This window comes from Alosa sapidissima, chromosome 19 (assembly GCF_018492685.1).
Source record: "Alosa sapidissima isolate fAloSap1 chromosome 19, fAloSap1.pri, whole genome shotgun sequence".
Taxonomy (NCBI): domain Eukaryota; kingdom Metazoa; phylum Chordata; class Actinopteri; order Clupeiformes; family Clupeidae; genus Alosa; species Alosa sapidissima.
This window is the reverse complement of record NC_055975.1, coordinates 29,509,808-29,535,545: the sequence shown is the minus strand read 5'-3', so window position 1 is coordinate 29,535,545 and position 25,738 is coordinate 29,509,808. Positions and strand designations below refer to the sequence as shown.

The following is a 25,738-nucleotide window of genomic DNA, read 5'->3' as shown; positions in this document are numbered from 1 at the left end:
GCTCTAAGAGGTGGATAAACTCGTAAGAGGTGGATAAACTCTATTTCTGAAATGTCATAGGTGGGTAAACTGTGTTTACTTGTGTTTAGCCTCCACTACAACCCTGTTTGTATTGACAAAATAACAACAAACAAACATAGACAACATACTGTAGACAGCAACATCATCATCGATAACAATATAGGTCTCAACCACCACACATAAATTATTGTTAATAGGCTACTGATGTAGCCTACTAACAATACTGTAGGCTACTACTGAAATCATTCTGAATGTTGTTATGTTTGTAACATTCTTGTTGTTATTTTTGTAACATTCATGTTGTTATGTTTGTGACATTCATATTGTTATGTTTGTCGCTACATTACTTTTGTAGGCCTAACGTGTGATTAGAGTAAGTCTAATCTATTTTTCTATCGCAAATCACGAAGTAGGACTCATCATTGGTTTCTTTTTTTCTTTTATCGCCCGTTTTCGCCGGTTGAGTTAAAAATCAGAACAGGGGTCGGGCGGTGCGGACTGGCTGTCACGATGGGTTGGGTTGGTGCAGGGTTTAAAAAGCCTTGACCCGCGCATCATTAGCGCACACACTGGAGAGCTAGGATTAGTTTGCATTACAAATGCAGAGTAGACTAGACGCCTCAAAGGCACTTTTTAGTCATCAGCACAATATGCCGGTATAGCATAAGCAAAGTCCTTTTAGGCAAGTCCCTCCACATCGGCGGGCATATTGCAACGCGTTTTGGACAGGTACTCATCGAGCATACATTTCGGCAGGTATGCGACTGAGGTGAAGTTAGTTTGATATTTGATATTCGGATATTCGACAGATATTCAATTTTTTTTTTAATGCAGCCGGTTTCACCCCATGTTTGCAGACAATGTACAAACAGATGACCTGTCTACTTGCTCCCAGCCGACCTACTTAGGGACAGTCTATAAAGTACCTTCTGAATTACCTTCATAGTCTTTTTTGTCAATAGCTTTAACATCATGTGACCTAGTGACTCCAAAACAATGCAGAATAGTTATCCTATATGGGACTCATCAGACACACCTCTTTTTATAGTCACTGTATGCACACTGTATTTTATATGAATATTTTAAAGAAAATACATTATTTGCCATCAGGAATGGTCTCCTTTTTTCAATACCTCGCAAGCCGTGTGACCTATTGACTCCAAACCAATGCAGAATAGTTATCCTATATGGGACTCATCAGACACACCTCTTTTTTAGCGACTGTATACACACTGTATTTTATATGATTTTTTAAAAGAAAATACATTATTTCATAGAAAGAAACAGACTCCTTTTTTCAATACCTCCCAACCCATATGACCTAGTGACAGACTAGTTATCTTTTATGAGACTCATCAGACACACCTCTTTTTATAGTCACTGGATATTAAATTGAATATCTGTCCAATATCCAAATATCAAATATCAAACTAACTTCACCTCGGTGACACTCCATTTTCAAAAAACTCCTGAAGACCCAGCTCTTTAGAGAACATCTCCTCTCATAGCACCACTTACAACAAGTCTTGCTGATACCAGCACTTACCAGCCTTCTTGAACTGACACTCAACTGTTAAAAACAGCACTCACTGATGCACTTATTCTTACTGTACTCTACCGTTTTTTAAATTGTCCTAAAATTGTTGAGAATTGCTTTAAAACTTAATCTGTTACCATGTTGTTAGTCGCTTTGGTTAAAAATGCGTCAGCCAATGTAATGTTTCAGGCTGTATAATGTAGAAATAATAAACAATAGCCTTGCCTGTAGTGTCAGTGTGCTCGGGCTGATAGTGAGGAGACGCTGACTGTTTATGAATGATAGTTTTTTTTTCCATATGCAGCGCTCAGATTAGCCTAGGCTACTGTCGCATCTTGTTTATGGAAAATATCTCATGTCAACAATTTGACACAAACGTAGGCATGCGTATTTTAAGTGGTAGGCTAAAATATTGCTGATGTCTTTCCTGGGTGTGTTTTCTTTAGTATGACCCACTGTCAAGACAAATTTGGTCCTTACCGATTATTTCTTTTTACTTCAAATGTTTAAAAAGTAAAATGTAAAACTATGTTCAGTAATTACAATAAAATAAGAGGAGGTTCTCCGCGCTTCTGTAAACCAACATTCCGTTGTAACCAGGGCAGGACAAGAAAGTGTAGAGTGAAAAGAAAACCGGTGCACCACAGATGTCTTTAATTTATACTATGTTTTATTTTTAACGTAGCAGTGACTACGTTTCGATGTATTACATCTTCATCAGAGTTGGTTACTGGGACTAGGACTATGTTAAATAGATCGATGATGTTTTTATTCGTAAAATCGTCTACAGTTTATAGATGTCACAAAATAGCCATAGGGAATATGCCAACCAAGCCCAAAAACAGTGTGCCAACCTTCCTCACTCACATTAGGACACACTTTTTTGCACACATGCTGTAAGCCTGCTAACATCAGTCACCTCAGGTTTTCAAATGTCATTTTCACTTTAAATTAGCTGAGTCCCCTAGCCTAACAATCAATTATAATGAATACATTTTCTATATCCCTATTATTACCCTTCTATTTAGTGGGAGGTGGATATTAAAGTTTTGACACTACAAAATTAAAAAAATGTAGCCTACTCACCTAAAGGATTAATGACCTGGAGACCTGTTACATCGTGACTTTACTCTACTCAAGAAGGCCGTCAGTTTAGTGTTGGAATTTTGTTGCAGCTCCCCCTAGTAGCCTGAATATGTTCTAACCTGCCCCTGTTCCAACCATAGACTGTAAAAGGTTCCAACCAGCCCGTCTGAGTTATAATTTTGGTTTTGACCGATAGGAACCAGTAGGCCTATAGGTGCTGAAATTATGGCAAAAATACAGGTTATGGACTTTTAGGCTACATTGGCATTTTCAGCCATTTTCTCTCATGGATGTTTTCATGGGTGGTGTCATAACAAAGAGGAGGTCTAGTATCGAAATACTTCCTACGCCAACTTCGTTCAGAGGGACCAAATTCAGTGCTGAAATTAAAGCCAAAACAGGAATGACTTTTCATTCGAAATGAATGCCCATTTTCTCCGATGGAATTTGTCATGTGTGTTGAATGAAGAGAGACTGTAGTAGGCCTATGCATATGTGGTGAAAATTCTCACGCCAAATTTAGTTCAATTGAGCTTTGAGCGATAGGGACCAATTTTAGTGCAGACAAGCTTCAATCTGCAATATAGGCGATGGACTTTGAAATTGAAAAAAAGAAGAAAAAAAAAAAAACGCCCATTTTTTACGATGGAATTGCTTGGGGGGGGCTGGGGGGCATTGGGCTATAAGAAAGAGGGAAGACCCTAGTATCCATACATGGTGGAATTTCTCGTGCCAAATGAGTTTTGAGCTATAGGGACCAATTTTAGTGCTGAAAGGCTTCATAAACCCCCCAACAGGTGCAATATCTAATTTATTTACTAAAAACACGACAGAATTTATCAAAAGATTAGATAATGGAGTCACCAGAAAAAAAAAAAATATATAGAGGCGGTTATAAGTCTGAAGAGTGCCTGTTCCTCTGCTACTGCTTGGCTTGCGAATGCCCATCTCATCGCGGAGATGCGATCAACACTGCCCCCTGGCGGTAGAAAATTGCAATATTTAAGGGTGGAATCTAAACTTAACTGTACTGTGGCATAAATTTCCATTTACCAAGCTGGGATTCACGTAAACCACACTAATGGAACGGAACCTCACTAAAAATAGCAAAATTTATCAAAATAAGCCAGCGCCCCCCCCCCCCCCCCCCCCTCCAAAAACAGCAGTTAAGGCATTTGATGAAAAGGATGTTTTTTTCATTGCTCTGATTAGTTACATCTGTCTTACTGCGTGCAGAGGCATCTCTTTCCCCCCGCATCAGGAGCCAGGATGCACCATAATCATATCCAGATGGCAGGGTACCAGACTCATTCTGATTAGCATGCACGCAGGGGTTATGAATGAAGGCCAAGGTCTCTCAGTTACTCTGGCATCTCCGTTTCTCCCTCTTCTCGCTCTCTCTCGCACACACACACAGACAGACAGAGACAGAGACACAGAGCCGTAGTGAGGTCATGAATGCCCAGGTTTATTCATCAGAGAGGACTCCACCTCCTCCACTTCTCATTCTGTCTTTCAGGTGGGACTACAAAACCACACACACACACACACACACACACACACACACACACACACACAAGCTTTCAGGCTCTTCACAGAAGAGAACAGCTCACCCTCTCCCCGCCCCTCTCAAGGAAAGGTCAGAGTTCATGCAGAGGAGGATCATGGGAATCCTGCATCGTTGCCAAGGAAGTGAGGCGATGGTGCGGCGCAGGGTAGCAGGAAGTGAGGCGGTGGTGCGGAGCAGGAAGTGAGGCGGTGGTGCGGAGCAGGGTAGCAGGAAGTGAGGCGGGTGGTGCGGAGCAGGGTAGCAGGAAGTGAGGCGGTGGTGTGGAGCACGGTAGCAGGAAGTGAGGCGGTGGTGTGGAGCAGGGTAGCAGGAAGTGAGGCGGTGGGTGTGGAGCACGGTAGCAGGAAGTGAGGCGGTGGTGCGGAGCAGGGTAGCAGGAAGTGAATGGCTGCTGCAGTCCTCCCTTTAGCGTATCCGTTGCAAACACCGCTCCGCATCACAAGCACTGCGATTGGTCAGGAGCAGCCGTGAACTCCACTCACTCAAGTTATCAGCCAATGGGAGCGTATGAGATGCAGGGGAGGGGGGCAACGACCGTAGAGACGATGAGGGAGATGATGGAGGGAGGGGTGTGTGTGTGTGTGTGTGTGTGTGTGTGTGTGTGTGTGTGTGTGTGTGTGTGTGTGGGGGGATGATGGTATATAGGGAGAGCAGGTGAGAAACAGGAAAGAGGGAGAGAGAGGAAGAGAGGGATAGAGAGGAAGAGAGAGGAAGAGAGGGGGAGAAGAGAAAGAGAGGGATAGAGAGAGGAAGAGAGGGATAGAGAGAGGAAGAGGGGGATAGAGAGGAAGAGAGGGATAGAGAGGAAGAGAGGGGGAGAACATAAAGGGAGAGATGAATAATTACGGTTTGGCTCAGTAAATCTTACACACACACACAAACACACACACAGGAAAAGGCTTCTGTAAACACGACACAATAAATATATAACACAGCAGGCTCTGCAGTAACACACACACACACAGTCATACAAGAGCACCCACATACACACAGTTACACATTAATACTCTCCCTGATCCCCCAAGTGCAAAATATCACAAATAAACTAACAGACAAGTGTGTTCAAGTAATGTTATATACACACGGGTGCAGGATGGGCCTCACACACACACACACACACACACCATAAAAAAACAAGAGCATGACACAGGAGCATTGCAGTCAAGTCCCGATAGTTGCCATGGAAACATGGCGTTGCTACGATGCACAGCACCAGGAGGGGTTACCCTGACCCAGAGGCGGCCAGAGAGTGTGTGTGTGTGTGAGAGAATGAGTGTTTGTGTGTGTGTGTGTGAGAGAATGAGTGTGTGTGTGTGAGTATTTGAGTCTCTTCAGGAGGCCTACGTAACCTCCATGGCCACTGTACTGTCTGTTCGGCTGTTGAGTGCTGGTTTGTCTTGATCGTGGTTTTCCCTGAAACACACACACAACAAATAATTAATGGTTAAAACACAATCCATTCAGATCATTCACAATCCCTTCATCTCTATCCCTTCATCTCTACTCACCTGGGGTCAAGCTCCATGGCAGCCGTTGTCGTGGCGACGCGGGGCAGCTGGCGGCTGGCAGCCAGTTTGAGTGCGGAGGCGGGCACAGCGAGGGGGCGTGTCAGGTGACCGGTGAGTGCCACACCCACCAGCGCCTGGGCCGGGGAGGGGCTTCCAGCGTTGCCGTGGAGATGCGGCGTGCCGTTGTTCGTGTGCACTGGCGGGGTGGGAGCCAGCGCCGAGGGGGGGGGTGGTGGTGTGATGCAAGCCCTTATGCACACCTGGACACACACACACACAGTCCCATTAGAGCTAGCAGAGGTGGGACAGAGTCGGTGATTGGCAAGTAACAAGTAAGTCCCAAGACTGCAAAATCGTAGCTTCAGTCTGGCGAGACCACGAGACTTGAGTCCACACAAACAGCAGTCTGACACACATGGGTCATCATGACACACACACAAACACACACACACGGGTCATGAGACACACACACACGTGTGTTACCTGAGGAGGCTACGAGGCCGTTGGGGGCGGCGGCGGCTCCAGCTGCGTCCTCTCTGCTCTTGAGCGCCCCCAGCTGTTGGGCGGACAGCAGTGCGGAGGCGGCGAACTGGGCGCTGGCAGAGTCCAGCGTGCGGGGGGAGGGGGGGGCCGGGGGGGGCAGGAAGGCCAGCCGCCTGCTGGGCCAGAAGAGAACGCTGCAGCAACGCCAGCTCCTCCTGATGCTGCTGGTACTGCTCCTCCGTAATCACTAGAGAGAGAGAGAGAGAGAGAGAGAGAGAGAGGGGGGGAGGGAGCGAGAGAGAGGGGGGGAGGGAGAGGGGGAGAGAGAGAGAGAGGGGGGGGGGGGGGGAGGGTGAGAGAGAGAGAGGGGGGGGGGGGGGAGAGGGTGAGAGAGAGAGAGAGCGCGAGAGAGAGGGGGGGAGGGAGAGGGGGAGAGAGAGAGAGGGGGGGGGAGAGAGGGTGTGAGAGAGAGAGAGAGAGGTAGAGAGAGGGGGGGTAGAGAGAGAGGGGGGGAGAGAGAGGAGAGAGAGAGAGACCGTCAGTAATACAAATCACAAAGTCCAAAAAATGCATAACTAAGGGGATAAACACGAAGAACCCCCCAATAGAAGTAATTGCACAACGTACAGTTTACTTCCAATTTAGTGAAATAGCCTACTGCTATGCATAAATAGCCTACTACTATGAGATGACAACATGTTCTTAACGTGTAGCTTAGCGTACTATGAGATGACCCCATGTTCTTAACCTGTAGCTTAGCGTACTATGAGATGACCCCATGTTCATAACCTGTAGCTTAACGTACTATGAGATGACATGTTCTTAACGTGTAGCTTAGCGTACTGAGATGACCCCATGTTCATAACCTGTAGCTTAGCGTACTATGAGATGACCCCATGTTCATAACCTGTAGCTTAGCGTACTATGAGATGACCCCATGTTCATAACCTGTAGCTTAGCGTACTATGAGATGACAACAATTCCACTAAAATACCAGATGTTATTTATTACTTCAGTGACAATACTGGTGACCAGCATGCTTGCTTGCTCCATCACAGCTGTTCTCCACGGGGGAAAAAAAGCAAAACGTGTGCAGCACCAGGATTTGCTTGTGACAGTAGACAGTGAGGGTCATTCAAATCATTTCAAAATGGGGGCTAATTTACTCGCATTTGGCGAGGCCAGTGGGTGCCTATTTTAAACCCTGTAGCAAGTTATGAGACGGCTATTTTAAACCCTGTAGCAAGTTATGAGACGGCTATTCTTAGCTGCAAGTTATGAGGCGGCTATTTTAAACCATGTAGCAAGTTATGAGACGGCTATTCTTAGCTGCAAGTTATGAGCGGCTGCGTGGGGCGGTGGGAAGTGCACAAAAGAAAACGATCAAAAGATAGAAATCGTAGACACACACACACACACACACACACATACCTGGTGCAGGACGGGGCACGCTGGTCCGGGAGCCTCCCCCTGCCTGAGCCCCCAGGCCATTGGCCAATCGACTGAGGGCGAAGGGCGGTTGCCGTGGAGCTGTTGGCGGGGGGCGGGCCCTGAAGTGTCTCTGGCGACAGGACTGGATGTCCAGCAGCAGCTGCCGCAGAGAGGAGGTGGGAGATTGTGTGTGTGTGTGTGCGCGAGAGGAGGTGGGAGATTGTGTGTGTGAGTGTGTGTGTATGTGTGCACGAGAGTAGGTGGGAGATCGTGTGTGTGCGCATGCTGGGGCCTGAGAGCGAGGGTCTGTTTGTGAGATCCCCTGTGTGTGTGTGTCTGTCTGTGTGTGTGTGTGTGTGGGGGGCTGTGTCGGTGTGTGTGTGGCCGTGTGTGTGTGCGACTCCAGGCCTTGCAGGACAGCATCCCAATCCGAGCATGCTCGGTCCAGCAGAACCCTGAGAAGGCATCGAAACTCTCGTCAGTCATCTTCAGCTCTTTAACATTAACATAAATATCATTTTATTATACATCTAAAAATCATCATCATCGGTGCCACTTACCGACCGCCTCGACCCATGCGTCGTCGTGCCAACCCGAGGCATCGCCGCGGTGATGTGAGAGTGGTGAGGGAATAGCGGGTAACGAGGCTGGCCCCGCCCCCCTTCACTAGCACCCGCCCACGGCCAGCCACCCAATCGAGGGAGAGGCTGAGAGAGAGGAGGTGGAGATATTCAGCATCATCACATTTCAGCGTAACAACGGTTATTTTGTTGGTGTTATATTTCATTTGGGGGGGGGGGGGGGGGGGGGGGGGGGGGGAAGAGCCACCGCAAGTGATCTGCTAAACCACTCGCCATGGCTATAGAAGATGTATGTATGCATGTATACAAGAGTTAAGTGTGCCTGTGTGTGTGTTACTCACAGTGTGATACTGACAGCCCGCTCGCCGTCGGAATGCAAACACACCATCAGGATCATTCTCCTCTTCCGCCTCTGAAGAACCAGAGAATATCTAGAGAGAGAGAGAGAGAGAGAGAGAGAGAGAGAGAGAGAGAGAGAGAGAGAGAGAGAGAGAGAGAGAAAAGCAAGAAACAGGTCAGTATGGGATATCATAGTCTTATGTGTGTGTGTATGCTTGCGTACCTGAGAGTAGGGCTCATCGTCTGAGCTGGGGAAGTCGTGTGTGTGTGTGTGTGTGTGTGTGTGTGTGTGTGTGTGTGTGTGCGCACGTACCTGCTCATCGTCTGAGCTGGGGAAGTCATACTGGTTTAAGTCTTTTGCGTTGAAGAGGGCGGGGCCTGGGTGCTGGGCAGGGCCTGGTAGAACCTTCTGCTTCTTCTTCTCATATTTCCGCTTCTGACGGACAACTTCCACCTTCTCCTGATAGGGCGAGAGAGAGAGGGGAGGAGCTGCAATGACAACAACTTCCACCTTGGGGGGGGGGGGGGGGGGGGGGGGGGAGTGTGTGTGTGTGTGTCTGTGTGTGTGTACCTTGCTCCTGTAGTCTCGGTGTTGGTCAGGGGGAGCGTCTGTGTGTGTGTACCTTGCTCCTGTAGTCTCGGTGTTGTGTGGTATTGGTCAGTGGGAGCAGAGGGAGTGTGTGTGTGTGTGTACCTTGCTCCTGTAGTCTCGGTGTTGTGTGGTATTGGTCAGTGGGAGCAGAGGGAGTGTGTGTGTGTGTGTGTACCTTGCTCCTGTAGTCTCGGTGTTGTGTGGTGTTGGTCAGGGGGAGCAGGGGGAGTGTGTGTGTGTGTGTACCTTGCTCCTGTAGTCTCGGTGTTGTGTGGTGTTGGTCAGGGGGAGCAGGGGGAGTGTGTGTGTGTGTGTACCTTGCTCCTGTAGTCTCGGTGTTGTGTGGTGTTGGTCAGGGGGAGCAGGGGGAGTGTGTAGACCGGCTTCATCTGCGCTCTCTGGGCCTCCGCTTCAGCCATGATGTCTCCTCCAAAATCAGTCATCCCACTCCTACACACACACACACACACAAATAAGGTTTAATCCGCCACATGTTCACAGTGACAAGAAATGTGGTTCTGTTTGTACGAGTCACTCTAGTAATGTAAATACACAATGACAATATATAACCAAGAGACGAACACACCATTCACAGCTGCAATAAACATGACAGAGTATATATATGCAGCAGCAGTGTGTGTGTGTGTGTGTGTGTGTGTGTGTGTGTGTGTGTGTGTGTGTGTGTGTGTGTGTGTGTGTGTGTGTGTGTGTACCTCTTCTCTACGATCTCCAGAGTGAGCTGCAGCAGGTCTCTCTTGTTGCCCTCGCGCCTCTTAATCATCTCCAGGATGGACACGGCACGACTCAGGTCTCTCCTCAGCTTCAGCATCTTCTCATACGACACCTCGTCATTCTTACGGTTCTACACACACACACACAGAACATTACAATGCAGGTCTCTCCTCAGCTTCAGCATCTTCTCATACGACACCTCGTCATTCTTACGGTTCTACACACACACACACACACACAGAACATTACAATGCAGGTCTCTCCTCAGCTTCAGCATCTTCTCATACGACACCTCGTCATTCTTACGGTTCTACACACACACACACACACACACACACACACAGAACATTACAATGCAGGTCTCTCCTCAGCTTCAGCATCTTCTCATACGACACCTCGTCATTCTTACGGTTCTACACACACACACACACACACACACACAGAACATTACAATGCAGGTCTCTCCTCAGCTTCAACATCTTCTGATATGACACCTCGTTGTTTTCATAGTTCACAGACACACCTTGCCGTGCAGCATCAGTGTGTGTGTGTGTGTGCGCGCGCGGAGTTCAGTCTGTGCATGCGCATCTTCTTGGGGCGGTGTCTGAAGGCAGGGCTCTACACTAACATTTGGTTTTCCAGGAGCACTTGTGTGCCCAAGTGAAAACATTTAGGAGCACAGACACAAATCTGATCGCACAGTCAGTTCTGCACTTAACAATGTACACATAATGTAACATTATACTGCAGCCAACATGCCAGTGCACCAATTGCAAAGATTAACAACGACCGACAACGGCCGTGGCGAAACTGGCTGGGGCACCTGCAACGTACACTAGTGACCCGGGTTCGATTCCCGCCCCGTGGTCCTTTCCGGATCGCACCCCCGACTCTCTCTCCCACTCACTTCCTGTTTTTCTCCACTATCCTGTCGCATTAAAGGCATAAAAGCCCAAAAATATATACTTGATTATACATTTACAGAAAACAAAGATTTTAAAGAATACCAGTGCCTACTTTGTATGTAATTTATTTGTGAAACCATCTGTAGCAAATCCCAATATGCCCAATGTCCGTGGTGCCATATCTGACTGCATACTGCCTAATACTACTACTAAAACAGTCCATTTTCTCTTCCACAAAACCCAACATAGCCTAATCAAGGATATTAATATTTATTTGAAATATCTGCATTGATGGGGGCAGTAGGCAAATTTTACTTTTGTTTTGCACTTAAGCTTGTATTCGTTGTCAGTAGTGTTCTAAACGCAGTATTACGGGAGGCTACTTTTGTCCCTGTTCGCTAGTTACATTTTGCATATTGCATAGCATAACCGTCAACTGGGCTAAATGGCACATTACTTTTCCTTCTCACACTGCATTCTCAGAATCTCATCCTGTTCCTCCTATATCTTTTTTCGTTGTTGGTACATTTACATTTTTCCTCTGAATTTGGTGGATTGAAGAAATGAGTTGTACTTTGCATCTTGGCTGGCTGGCTGGCTAGTCTAACTTTCCGCTTTTTCCACACACCCTTGAATTTGATAGAAGCGACTAGTGAGTGACAAACTTAAGGTTAAGCAACGTGAAACTGCTCCAACGTTGATGGGAGGTGTAGTTTTTATGCTGCATTCACAACGTGATTCTATGGTTCGCACCAGTAAGGTTTTCATTGTTGTGGTATATTTAGTTAGCCTGGCCTTTGCCTGTCTACGTACTTCCGCTCGATTTCTTTTCCCTACAGTACTCCGTCTGGAATAGGTTGATTCGCCCTCGTTTACTTCGGAGGTTGGGCAGCCGAACCAACCAGCGAACAGAGGGCGTCCCTGAGAGCGATTACGTTACCCAGGCACGGTGTTTCAATTCCTACGTCCCCGCCCCCGAAGCAGACCGCTTGGAATACACCAACGTAGGGAGCGAAAAGGGCTTAAATACTTATGAAATCTTTGAGCAAATGTGAAAAGGCGCAAATAAGGTTGGTGCGAGTTATTAAGCTCTTTCTAGTTTAGCCTATTAACAGAAGTGTCACGAACAAAGTCAGATTCGAGTAGGATGTTATATCGTCAGCTAAATTTCAATCTTAATTTTGTCACTTGAAATACTAACGTGCCCGAGTCAAACTGTAGTTTAGTAGGCTACATGGTCGTGTCAAAATCGCTATTTTTCAAACACTAAGAAGGCTCGACATAACATGAAATTTTGATCGAAGCATCATTAGTGTCTCTACACATGAACTCGAGCATTGAGAACATTGTTCGTGTACACATAGTTTACCAAAAAGAAAAGATTTTGGACAACTCACTCCTTGCAAGATAGCAAGATGCAACGAGCAAAAAAAACAAGTGAGTTGTTCAAATGCTTTCTTTCAGTAAACTCTGTGTACACCAACAATGTTCTCAATGCTCGAGTTCATGTGTAGAGACACTGATGATACTTCGATCAAAGTTTCATGTTGTGTCGAGCCTTCTTAGTGTTTGAAAAATAGCGATTTTGGCGCAATCAAAAAAGTAGTGGCCCTATAGGATTCCCATTCAAAAGGTAATTTCACCCGAAAACCACAACGCATACAAGCTTAAAAGTAGCGCTTTGGTGGTCACCTTGCGTGTCTGCATCTTCTCGGTGCGGCGTCTGAAGGCCACGTACGGGTCGCTGGTGCTGGACCCGTCCCTCTTCTCCTGCTTGACCAATGGGATGAGAGAAGGCTTCTTGCAGCTCCGCCTTTTCCTGCTCCAGTACTCAAACACTTCCTGGATGAGTTCATCGTCCTCTTTCAGCAGGAGCCTGGCTTCCTGTAGAGTCACCAGCTACACACACACACACACACACACACAGTTAGTCACAGAAGCCAGTAGAGTTAAATGTGACACACACCCACACAATAGAGCTTCAAGTCAGGCACCAGCTACACACACAGACGCACACACACAGACACACACTAGACACACACTAGACACACACTAGACACACACTAGACACACAATAGACACACACACACCTGCTGTCCACTGCCCTTCTCCAGTTTCTCCATCATGTCCTCAAACTGCAGCGCTCCAACCTGCAGCCTCTTCTGCACCTGCAGCAGACACGCCTCGTCATCACCGTCCAGGTCATAGTCTGGGTGCTCTGGCTCCAAACTGAAGGCTGCAATACACACACACACACACACACACACATATTACACACACACTCCTCGTCCAGGTCATAGTCTGGGTGCTCTGGCTCCAAACTGAAGGCAGCAATACACACACACACACACACACACACACTCCTCGTCCAGGTCATAGTCTGGGTGCTCTGGCTCCAAACTGCTGCCTGTAACACACACACACACTCTCTCTCTCTCTCTCTCTCTCTCTGTCCAGATCATAACCTGGCTGTTCAGGCTCCTAACTAAATGCCGAGACATAACACACATGCCCAGTCAGTGCCCACCACAACACACATGCCCAGTCAGTGTCCACCACAACACACGTGCCCAGTCAGTGCCCACCACAACACACGTGCCCAGTCAGTGCCCACATAACACACATGCCCAGTCAGTGCCCACCACAACACACGTGCCCAGTCAGTGCCCACCACACGTGCCCAGTCAGTGCCCACATAACACACATGCCCAGTCAGTGCCCACCACAACACACGTGCCCAGTCAGTACTCACGCTGGATGTGGATGAGCTGTTTGGGCATGCGGAACTCGCCCGCGTACAGAGAGTCGTAGTAGCCGATGTCGCTCTCGGCCTCGGGCACCGGGATGACCATGGTGTCCTTCTTCTCCCCGAATACCTGCTGCGCAGAGATGGCCCTCTGGAGATGGTGCTCCTGAAACACACACACACAATGGATTATTGGGGTGTTTGTGTGTGAGAGAGAGATACAGAGAGAGAGACCATGGCCTACCACAGCGACGTGCTGCATGAGAGAGAGAGAGAGAGAGAGAGACCTTGGCCTAACACAGCGACGTGTCTATCATAAGTTCTGTGTGTGCACTAGCAGAAATAAGAGGGTTCAGTTTGATTGGCACATGTGGTCAACACATACTGTAGTTTGTCTTACTCGCTCACATACAGTTTTGTGTTTTCATTTTGCTATTGCAAAACGCAGCTCTATTCTCTTCTGGGCCTGCATACGTGTTCTGATGCCATCTCCCCAACATCTTGTGCCCATCTGGGTGCCCTACCGGGTGAGGGGGTAGGGGCTTGCCCACATGCAGAGGAGGGAGCACCCTAAGGTCCTCTGGCGACCTGTGTGGACCACCTGGGACACGGAGGCCAGCACACAGGGGGAGCTCAGTGCAGCACCATACTACAGCACCATACTACAGCACCATACTACAGCACTACACTACAGCACCACACTACAGCACCACACTACAGCACTACACTACAGCACTATACTGCAGCACTACACTACAGCACCACACTACAGCACCACACTACAGCACCATACTACAGCACTACACTACAGCACCATACTACAGCACCACACTACAGCACCATACTACAGCACTACACTACAGCACCATACTACAGCACTACACTACAGCACCATACTACAGCACCATACTACAGCACTACACTACAGCACCATACTACAGCACCACACTACAGCACCATACTACAGCACTACACTACAGCACCATACTGCAGCACTACACTACAGCACCATACTACAGCACCATACTACAGCACTACACTACAGCACCATACTACAGCACTACACTACAGCACCATACTACAGCACTACACTACAGCACCATACTACAGCACCATACTACAGCACTACACTACAGCACCATACTACAGCACTACACTACAGCACCATACTACAGCACCATACTACAGCACTACACTACAGCACCATACTACAGCACTACACTACAGCACCATACTACAGCACCATACTACAGCACTACACTACAGCACCATACTACAGCACTACACTACAGCACCATACTACAGCACTACACTACAGCACCATACTACAGCACTACACTACAGCACTACACTACAGCACCATACTACAGCACTACACTACAGCACCATACTACAGCACTACACTACAGCACCATACTACAGCACCATACTACAGCACATCGGGCTGGACAGCACTACACTACACTACACTACAGCACCATACTACAGCACCATACTACAGCACTACACTACAGCACATCGGGCTAGACAGCAGTGCAGCGCTATACTACAGCACCATACTACAGCACATCGGGCTGGACAGCAGTGCAGCGCTATACTACAGCACTACACTACAGCACTACACTACAGCACTGTACCGCTTCACATCGGGCTGGACAGCAGTGCAGCGCTATACTACAGCACTACACTACAGCACTGTACCGCTTCACATCGGGCTGGACAGCAGTGCAGCGCTATACTACAGCACTACACTACAGCACTGTACCGCTTCACATCGGGCTGGACAGCAGTGCAGCACAATAGAGTGGTCTATGGCGAAAAAGAAATTATTTTCTGGTCCCGGTTGACTTGTGCCTTGAATTACCCATATGATGTTTGTCAATTTTAAAGACAATTTTTCATGTAAAGACATTTGCAGTTTGTTTCGTAACTATTGAATTACAACATTGTGAAAGATCGTAATTCCAACGACTACAAACCCATCAGTCGCGCTAATGACGTTAGCTCATTCACAGCCACACTAGATTGTACAAGCATACCAGCAACAGGTCTTAATTGGGCTTTCCTTGCCGAAGAAAATACCATGAGTCAGAGGATTAAACACATCAGGTAAGTTGTATTCGTCCATAGACTGTACATTACATACTGTTAAGTGACATAGCAGGCAGCAAGATGCAACCGTTAACTAGCATAACAGCTCTTATCGTTTCATTACGTTGGTGACGTACATCGTTCGAGACGAGAGATGTAGTCCACTGAGTGGATTCGCACAAAACCAACATAACTTTTGAAGTCTATCGAACAACAGTACTTTCTTGACGTGAAAAATTATTTTTTAAATTCACACACATCATATGTGAAATTTGTGGCACAATTCAAACTGGACCAAAAAATAATTGTTATCTCTCCATTAACTCCCGTTCATAATTTTTTGAAAGATAGGTCCCATGGACCGGAAGTAGAAGGGGCGGGACTTCACCACTCTATACTACAGCACCACACTACAACACTACACATCGGGCTGGACAGCAGTGCAGCACTATACTACAACACTACACCACTTCACATCGGGCTAGACAGCAGTGCAGCACTATACTACAGCACTACACTACAACACTACACCACTTTACATCGGGCTGGACAGCAAAAACAGTAGCGGAGAGGTAGCCTACCGCTCCATATCAGCCAATGGGATAAATACAATGTGATTGTCTGGGAAAGTAGTGTGAGAGTGAGAGAGTGAGAGGAGAGAGAGAGAGAGAGTGTGAGAGGAGTGAGAGGAGAGAGTGTGAGGAGTGAGAGTGAGAGGAGAGAGAGTGGAGAGTGAGTGTGAGAGTGAGAGGAGAGAGTGTGAGAGGAGAGTGTGAGGAGTGAGTGTGAGAGGAGAGAGTGAGAGAGGAGTGAGAGGAGAGAGTGTGAGGAGTGAGTGTGAGGCTATGCTCACACTGCAGCTTGGGGGCTGTGGAGACAGAGCTCCACTTCTTAACAGAATGCCCAAAATATGAGGAAACACAGACATTATTTTTCAATAAATTAAATTCAACCCTCCCTGAATTCCAAACCTGGACAAATGAGGCTAAATTGCCTTACATCCTCGGAGAGAATGAGGATGTGGTCATTCTGGCTGCAAAATTTGTAGCAGCCTGCCACAACCTGAGGGACTGCCAGTGAGGCCACAACCACCAACAATGTTGTATATTTGTTCTTATTATTAGAATTGTTGTCTTACTTTTATGTCCTCTTATATGTGAATTCCACAATTCTGTTAAGTATGTATTTATTTTCATTTTTTTCCTCTTTACCTCTTCTGTGTACATGTAATTGAGCTTTGGCAATAATCTTCATGCAACCTTCATGCCAATAAAGCTTTCTTGAATTGAATTGAATTAAGTGTGTGTGAGAGGAGTGAAAGTGAGAGGAGAGAGTGAGAGGAGTGAAAGTGAGAGGAGAGAGTGAGAGGAGTGAGAGTGCTATTTAACTGGTAATAAGAGACAAATGACCATGGGTCAATGGGGGCTGATTCTAGACTAGAGATGTCTGAGTGATTTCTGGGTGATAAGAGGTAGGTCTAAAGCACAGGCTTGGGAGCCAGAGAAATGATGACAGGCAGGCAGACAGACGCATGGGGGTGATTGGTAGAGCTAGGCTACACAGCCAGCCCATGCCTGGAGTCAGACAGGACCTGCAAGCACACCGGCCGAGTGGACACAGGTCAGAGGTCACACAGACAGAGCCTGGTGGGATGATGAGCATATGGACCGAGGATAGCTGCCAGGGATTCTACACCTAGGATGCAAATCCATGCCCAATGAGCATTTAACTTAATAATGCCTGAATTGTGTGAAGTACTGGTAAATGCAAAAAAGATGTGTACTACAGGAAATGTGTGTGTGAAAAGCACAGGTATCTCCCGGCACAGCCAAAGTTACCTCACACCCTCGAAACCATGTAGCCTGACATTAACATAACCTATTTTATAACATAGCAAGGCATGGCTCTAGCTAGCTGGCATTTTTTGGATCACGTGTGGTTCAATCAAGATATGTTAACATATGAAATTCAACACCTAATATGAGAATTCAATGATAGATCAACAGGCCCAGGTAGTAAACATGGCTAATTATATAGCTAATGGCTAAGTGGTGAACAAGCTTGAATGCATAAATGCTCAATTGTGGATAAGAGGTTGGACGTGGAAACAGTCTCTGGTGAAAGCAGGCTTTACCCACTTACTTTGTTTGACTGATGCAGTTATGTGTGGCTAATAATAACTAGCATGATCATGGGATACCGTTATGCCAAGGTAACGTACGTTAACGGTAGCAGATACGGCTATGCTAACGAGCAGCCTACTAGCAACAAGATACTTGCAATGAGCGTTACTAACAAGCAGCTCTGTTTCGAGCAAAAAGAGAATAACTTGTGGGCAAATCGTTTAATGTTGAGTGATGTTGTAAACCTCTACAATTAACCGCCATTGTACCGGTACATCTGTCATCTTCCGACCAGAGCCGGACATTCTCTGTTCCGACCAAGTTGTTGTGACGGCGAAGCTCACTAGTGCCCTCTGGCATAAATTCTTCCAAACTGCACCACCAAGCAAGGGAAAGAACAAAATGGTGGAATCAGCTTTGATCACGTGATCCTTTTGTACTTCTCAAACGGTCTCATCTGCAAACCGTCTTTAACAAAACGGATTTTGATAACACTCTCAAAAGGGTGGCATGACATTGTTAGGTTAAACCATGGAATTACTGTCTCGCACGATAAAATGGCTCATAACTGATCGTCTGTCTGGACGTAGAATGGCGGCCATTTTGTGTTGTTTGCGCAGACAAGAGACGGGCGCTCCTTCAAATGTGAAAATACACCAGTACTTGGTATAAGCAGGTTTCTGATCTAATAAACGTACCGATTCCTCCTCTTTTTCCATCCCCGTCGGCATCTGTGGCACTGCCCGGTTAATAGAAGCATATTCGTGCAGGTCGGGTAGGTCCTCGCAACGGAAGACGGGTAGTGGCTTGGAAGCATCCAGCGCCCGTGCCCGAAACGACAATTTGCTCATTTTTATATTTCGAGATACAGCATAAATATATCCGATCTCCTAAAATATAACGTTAACACTGTTCTGATTTGAGTTCTCATGGATAATTCTGTGTCGGTATCCTGGAGTCTGTGGTACCAGTGGCTATAGATAAAATACGGCGAGGCGAACAGAGCCGGGAAGGCCCGGATCTCGGTCGCTCTCTATCGGTCTATTTTCCCAGTTGCTTCGCTGTCTATCCGTGGCTCAGTACGCCATGGCAAACATGGCGGACATTAAAAACTCACTACGCTCCGCTTGCTGTCAACCGGGCCCAACCCACCGCTCACCAACAGCCATCCCCACACGGGCTACAGCGCTTGCGCGTTCTCGCAGGTAAGGAGGGGCGCGCTCAATTGACGTGCACAAGTGAATTCCAAGGAGCTCGAGGGCGCGCAGAATATAATTTCAAATTAACATGTAGTGGCCAGTCCCTGTTTTACTCCTCAAGTATCGATGTTGGCAAACTAGGCAATTAGGTTTAAGTAAACACACAACAATCAGAAAATGTTTAAATTTACTTCATATAATCACATTAATTCACATAACAGCTGAACAGTTTGACTTTCAGTTTGCAGTCACACTGCCAGCAGCAGTTTATCTGGTGGGAAAATATGAAAAACAAGAATGGTAATATAATCAAATTCTAGATAAATCATGAATTAATTTGGTAATAAACAAATGATCCTTCTATCTAAATCTCAAAGCAGGTCCCTTTCTCCCTTTGTCCCATTGAACTGTTCAATGCCTCACTTAAGGGAAGAGGAGAGATAGACTTCTAGTCTGTCTGCCTCTTCACCCCCTCCATGTTTGGTACTGTCTGTCCACTAGCCACTTGTACCACTGTCTTTATGCCTCACTGTTTGCGTGCTATATTAGCACATCAGCACATATGCATAACCCCCCCCCCTCCTCCATGCCACAGCCGAACTGTGGCCACACTTATACATTTTCTTAAATAGTTAAATATATAGATATATAGACTTTACTTTACTTTATTTCTGCATTGTTGCACTGTTGACTTACTCATTTGCACGATCACCATGACCACTATCACCATTGCACTACCACCATGACACTCATTCACACAGAGCACCTTAGAGCACCTTACCATACCTTACTATGCACAGAGAATCACAGGCTCAGTCCCTGCCTCAGTCATTGCAAGCGCCTCTGATTTATTAATCACCACTATGTGGATACTGTTTTTAGAATTGATTTAGATTAAGTGTTAGTATAATTTGTATTTTTGTAAATTGTATTTTAGTATATTTTTATATATTGTATTAAGTGTTAGTATAATTTGTATTTTAGTATATTTAGCATATTCTTTATCTTCTACTGTCCTTACTGCTTAGTTGTGTTTTTATATTATATACTTTAATAACTCTTTCTGCTGTTAAAGAATGTGTTTGTGTTGTATGTATGCTGCTGCTGAGACCTTGAATTTCCCCTGGGGATCAATAAAGTATCTATCTATCTATCTATCTATCTATCTATCTATGTCTGTTTGTGAGATGCGGGTTGCATTGCACTATTTTGCAAGCTTGGCTAAAACGCCTTCACTTTGGATACTGCATTCATGACACTCCCAAACACATGCACTCATCCTTATGTGATGTTCAATAAAGACTATTCTTTCACACACCACTTAGAGGTGAAAACAATATACGGGTTTTGGTTGATTAAACCATTGGTTTGCTTGTTATTTCATAGTGATTAAACGTCAAAAAATAGAGACAGGAGTTACTCAACATTAGGCACCTCTGATATATTTTTAAAGACGTCAAATAGCTTGTTACAAAATGATAGCCAAGGAGCCAGAAGTGAACACACATGAATGGCTATAAAAAAAACTGTGTTTTCATTATACAAATACACATGATAAAATACTTTTAGGTCTAACCCTTGAGCCAGCTTATTTCTATGTGATCTTAGCAACAGCATAGCGTACCTGGTTACCACCCACAAATGCCTGTGTGTTTGTGTGAAAGACCCACAAATGCATGTGTGTGTGTGTGTGAAAGACCCACAAATGCCTGTGTGTTTGTGTGAAAGAATAAAACACCCTGGATGCACTCACACCATTCTTTAAATGTAATCTTCCAGTTAATTTAGATTACTGCAACATGGCAGTGACAGTTTGTACATTAAGGCCCATGGGTGGAAACTTACCATCAGAATCAGACAATTTTTTGAAGATACGAAGAGTTATGGTATATAATAATATTCAATGATCAGATTAACCCTTCACCTGCTGAATACCATAATAATATTCCGTGTTTGATCAGATTAACCCTTCACCTGATGAACCTGAGAACATATGGGCGTTTTACAACCTGGGGTAATTCGTTTTTTGTGGATCCTTGACTTTTGTGCTCAAATGTGCAAGTAGGCTGTGAGTTAACCTAGCTGGCTTGGGTGGGATTGGGTGGGGCTGCTGCTGCTGCTACACAAACCAGGTTCCCATTTCCACACAACACCAAACACATACACACACACACCAGGTTCCCCTTTCCATACAACACCACACACACACACACACACACACACACACACACACACACATCAGGTTCCCCTGAGGAGTGGACATCAGGAGGAGGAGTGGGCGTCAGGAGGAGGAGTGGGCATCAGGAGGAGGAGTGGGCATTATAGGAGGAGGAGTGGGCATCAGGAGGAGTGGGCATCAGGAGGAGGAGTGGGCATCAGGAGGAGGAGTGGGCGTCAGGAGGAGGAGTGGGCATCAGGAGGAGGAGTGGGCATCAGGAGGAGGAGTGGGGATTATAGGAGGAGTGGGCATCAGGAGGAGGAGTGGGCATCATAGGAGGAGTGGGCATCAGGAGGAGGAGTGGGCATCAGGAGGAGTGGGCGTCAGGAGGAGGAGTGGGCATCAGGAGGAGGAGTGGGGATTATAGGAGGAGTGGGCATCAGGAGGAGGAGTGGGCATCAGGAGGAGGAGTGGGCATTATAGGAGGAGTGGGCATCAGGAGGAGGAGTGGGCATTATAGGAGGAGTGGGCGTCAGGAGGAGGAGTGGGCATCAGGAGGAGGAGTGGGGATTATAGGAGGAGTGGGCATCAGGAGGAGGAGTGGGGATTATAGGAGGAGGAGTGGGCATCAGGAGGAGGAGTGGGCATTATAGGAGGAGTGGGCATCAGGAGGAGGAGTGGACATCAGGAGGAGGAGTGGGGATTATAGGAGGAGTGGGCATCAGGAGGAGGAGTGGGCATCAGGAGGAGGAGTGGGCATTATAGGAGGAGTGGGCATCAGGAGGAGGAGTGGGCATTATAGGAGGAGTGGGCGTCAGGAGGAGGAGTGGGCATCAGGAGGAGGAGTGGGGATTATAGGAGGAGTGGGCATCAGGAGGAGGAGTGGGGATTATAGGAGGAGGAGTGGGCATCAGGAGGAGGAGTGGGCATTATAGGAGGAGTGGGCATCAGGAGGAGGAGTGGACATCAGGAGGAGGAGTGGGGATTATAGGAGGAGTGGACATCAGGAGGAGTGGGCATTATAGGAGGAGTGGGCATCAGGAGGAGTGGGCATTATAGGAGGAGTGGGCATCAGGAGGAGGAGTGGACAGTGATGACTGAGAAGAGATTACGGTTGTGTGGCCTTAGGAGATTCGTGCTGTGTGACTAACGGGACAGCAACAGCTGTGTGGTGTTGTTGGGACGGCAACAGCTGTGTGGTGTTGTTGGGACAGCAACAGTTGAGTGGTGTTATTGGGACAGCAACAGCTGTGTGGTGTTATTGGGACAGCAACAGTTGAGTGGTGTTGTGGTGATATGTTATTGTGTTGTGTGTTATTTTTGGCTGCCTCCAGTAGCCAGTGAGTTGGACCCCCAAATCCCACCTGACCAGGACCACCACAGCTGACCCAATCTGGTCTCCCCAAATTCACAATCTCTCAACCAACTTGGTTTATTCTCTTAATGCATCTCAGGTTTTCAATCTTGATGATTATGTCCATCACCGTGCCATTAGGAGAAGAATTTGTGTGTGTGTCATGGTTTTTCCTCAATGTCCCACAGTGACAGGTCCTGACACACACTGGGTCACTGCTGTGAAGTTTGGTAGCAGTAGGCCGACAGAGTGGTCATTTTTAACAGGCAACTTGCCACACGGCAGTCCTAATCCCAACTGATCATTTTTACAGGGTGTGTTCTGTCTAATGCCTGCTAACACCGTCAGTAGAACACCAAGCCTGTCTAATTCTGCCACTGCGCAGGTCTAACCTGACGCTGACACTTGAGCACCCTCTGTCCAACAGAAACACATGCTGGCCAGGAGAAAGGAGATAAGAGTTTGGAAGCACTAAAGCTCTGAGTCTTGATGCATTAAATTCGTGAGCCTACCGAGGTTTACATCGTCTGCTGTTAACAAACATAGCCCATTGTTTATCCCAAGTTTTAAAATGTCAAGGGCGCAAGGAAATATTTAAATAGGACCGGGGTCATTAAGACAAAGATTTGAGCTTACATCTTACATCAAAGTAGCAGCATAGCCGATATAAAATCGGTTAGTCATCGTTGGTTTGATGTGCCATAAAGGGGCGCTGACATAGTGGCTGTAATGTCAGCTGGTGAGCAGTTGTTTCCGTGAAGATAACTAGAGGAGGCGCTGAGCAAAAGTTTTCAATACAATAACAGAAAAACAGTACCTTTCAAGATTAGACATCCTAACAAATCCTGCTGATCAAGTTCACGTCCGTAAACGTATGCTGTGGAATATTGTTTTGGACAGTGAACAGACTCCGAAACTGGCAGATAGACGGGTGATGGGTGGCGGAATGAATCTGAACTAGTAGCTAATGCTAGCTAATGTTTTCAGTGTTGACAAGGATAATGATAATCACCAGACTCCACCGTATGAAAGCGTACATGTGTGTTTTAAACTTACCGGGTACAGACGTCCATAATTAATTGGCAACAGACAGATGATAACGTAAGTTTAACGTTAGGTATCCAGCTGGTGCTCCACAAACAGTCGCTTGACAGCCGAGTCGCCAAACACAACACTGCCGAATTAATTTATGACAGCAGGGACAACAAGGGATGACCATTTGCAGCCATGTCTTCTCTGGGGATGAAATCTTCTCCGTTGCAGCTTAACGCCCCGGGATCAGAGCGGAATAAGGGCTTTATAAGCGGCGGGAGGGAGTCGGTAGTCGGTCGGTCAGATGGGGTTAATAAGTTTGGCACGGCAGACAGCCGCCTCCTGATTGGCCATCGCGCAGCACCAATAGCCTTCGGGGAGTTCGGGTGTGGTGGTTAGGTCACTGGACAGGGAACATTTTTCTGCGTTGAGCGATGTGTTCATTTCTAGATAACCCATATATGCATGCATGCTATGCGAATTCACTCAGCGCTCGCGCTCTCTCCCTCTCTATCTATATATTAACCATATAGTTATTCATTATAGCGCACTTGTATGTATGTAGTTGTCCACTATATATCCTACTATGTAGGCCTAGTCTGTTTCTTTGCACTAAACAGAGCGCTGCTCGGGGCCAGATGGCCAGCAGAGGCCGCTGTTGCTCTCATCTCACCTCTGCTCAGCTAGTTCATTACAATGGATGGCGGGATCATGGATGATGCAGATCAGATAGATGGATGAATGGATGACGGAGTCCCAAAAGCACATTTCACGGAGTATATACCATTTTGTGTAAAAGAAAATACCATCACTGTAGTTTTATCATGTCGGCTTTTATGTGTATCAGCTGGGCAGTCAGTGGGGTTTGCCAGGGTCATGTACTGTAGGCCTAAGATCCAGACGGCAGCTAAGATAAAGGATAAACAGTCACATACACAGGAAAATGAGACTCTGAAAACAAGTCGTTTGGGTCTTTACTTTAATAAATAACTTCAGAAAACAATAGGATTGCAAATGTGAACTTGAAGTTTTTTTTTTTTTCAAAAAAGGCACTTAAAAAACATAGGATTGTAATGCATGGACATGTGTTTAATGTGCATGAATAGGGGTGTGTGTGTGTGTGTGTGTGTGTGTGTGTGTGTGCGTGCACGTGCGGGAGCATGTGTGTGTGTGTATGGAATTGATTTTGATCATATAACACTGAATTAGGCTATTTGAAAAATCACTGATCTCGAAATCAGTGGATGAAATGTGATAACTGATCACGCTATGTGACCATGGCACGCGTTCAAAAAGGGAGAATTACAAGATAACAAAATAAAATAAAACATCATGGAAAATATCAAGGACAAGCAAGCATAATGAATCCATCGACAGACAGACAGACAGACGGACCAGTTCCTACCTACACATTGAACAACATAACTGGTGTTCGTGAGCACTTGAGGCTGCTCTATTTGGCTTTGAGGACAGCGAGAAGGCTGGGACCTGAGTACATGCTGTAGTTTAAACACACCCCGCCCTGGGGCCGGCACGGACACACCCCGCCCTGGGGCCGGCACGGACACACCCCGCCCTGGGGCCGGCACGGCTCTACGAGTGTGGACGGCTCCTCTCCACGGTACACACCTGGGTCCAGGTGCACCTGCTGCAGAACTCCGTCTCGTTGAAGGGGATGGGAGCTCCACGCTACACAGCAATGCGATTCATGAAGGAGAAGCATCAATGTGCTGTGCATCGCACAGTGTGGAGCCATCAGCAGCCACCAGCTCAAAGGGTCTGAATCAGAGCCGGCTGACGTCTGGCTGACTTCTGGCTGACTGATGACCGCCAGCAGGACACAAATTACTGCAGCACAGCGATGAAGCACTGCGATTCTACTAATTACAGACTGCTCTCCTGAGGGTCGACACACACACTTACACACTAGATTTCAATTTGGTCGCCTGGGGCAGGGATGCAGACACTCTCAGATTTCAGTCTGTGGCAGGGATTTACACACTATAGATTTTAATCTGTGGCAGGGATTTCCACACTATAGAGTTTAATCTGTGACAGGGATTTACACACTATAGAGTTTAATCTGTGGCAGGGATTTACACACTATAGAGTTTAATCTGGGGCAAAGATTTACACACTATAGATCTCAGCCTGGGTGTCTGGGGCTGATATCCACCTCACCATATCTGTAATGGGTGTGGGTAGTCATGGCGATGGTGCACGGCACACTTCAGGAGGCACCCTAGCTAT

At 46.8% G+C, this 25,738-nt stretch overlaps 2 protein-coding genes and 1 pseudogene across 2 annotated transcripts in view; all 3 read right to left on the bottom strand.

The window, feature by feature from the left end:
• Window positions 1–2,919, bottom strand: part of LOC121693347 — a 51,144-nt gene extending 48,225 nt beyond the window's left edge. Inside the window, 1 exon segment of the mRNA XM_042072711.1 lies at window positions 2,645–2,919. The gene's annotated coding sequence lies outside the window, so the exon portion shown is untranslated.
• A 1,172-nt stretch (window positions 2,920–4,091) lies between these two features.
• On the bottom strand, window positions 4,092–18,955 carry LOC121693345 (annotated as a pseudogene).
• Window positions 18,956–24,450: 5,495 nt separating this feature from the next.
• The window catches only part of LOC121693343 (integrin beta-1-like), a 30,113-nt gene continuing 28,825 nt past the window's right edge, over window positions 24,451–25,738 (bottom strand). Inside the window, exon 16 of the mRNA XM_042072708.1 lies at window positions 24,451–25,738. This exon is cut by the window's right edge and continues 1,334 nt beyond it. The gene's annotated coding sequence lies outside the window, so the exon portion shown is untranslated.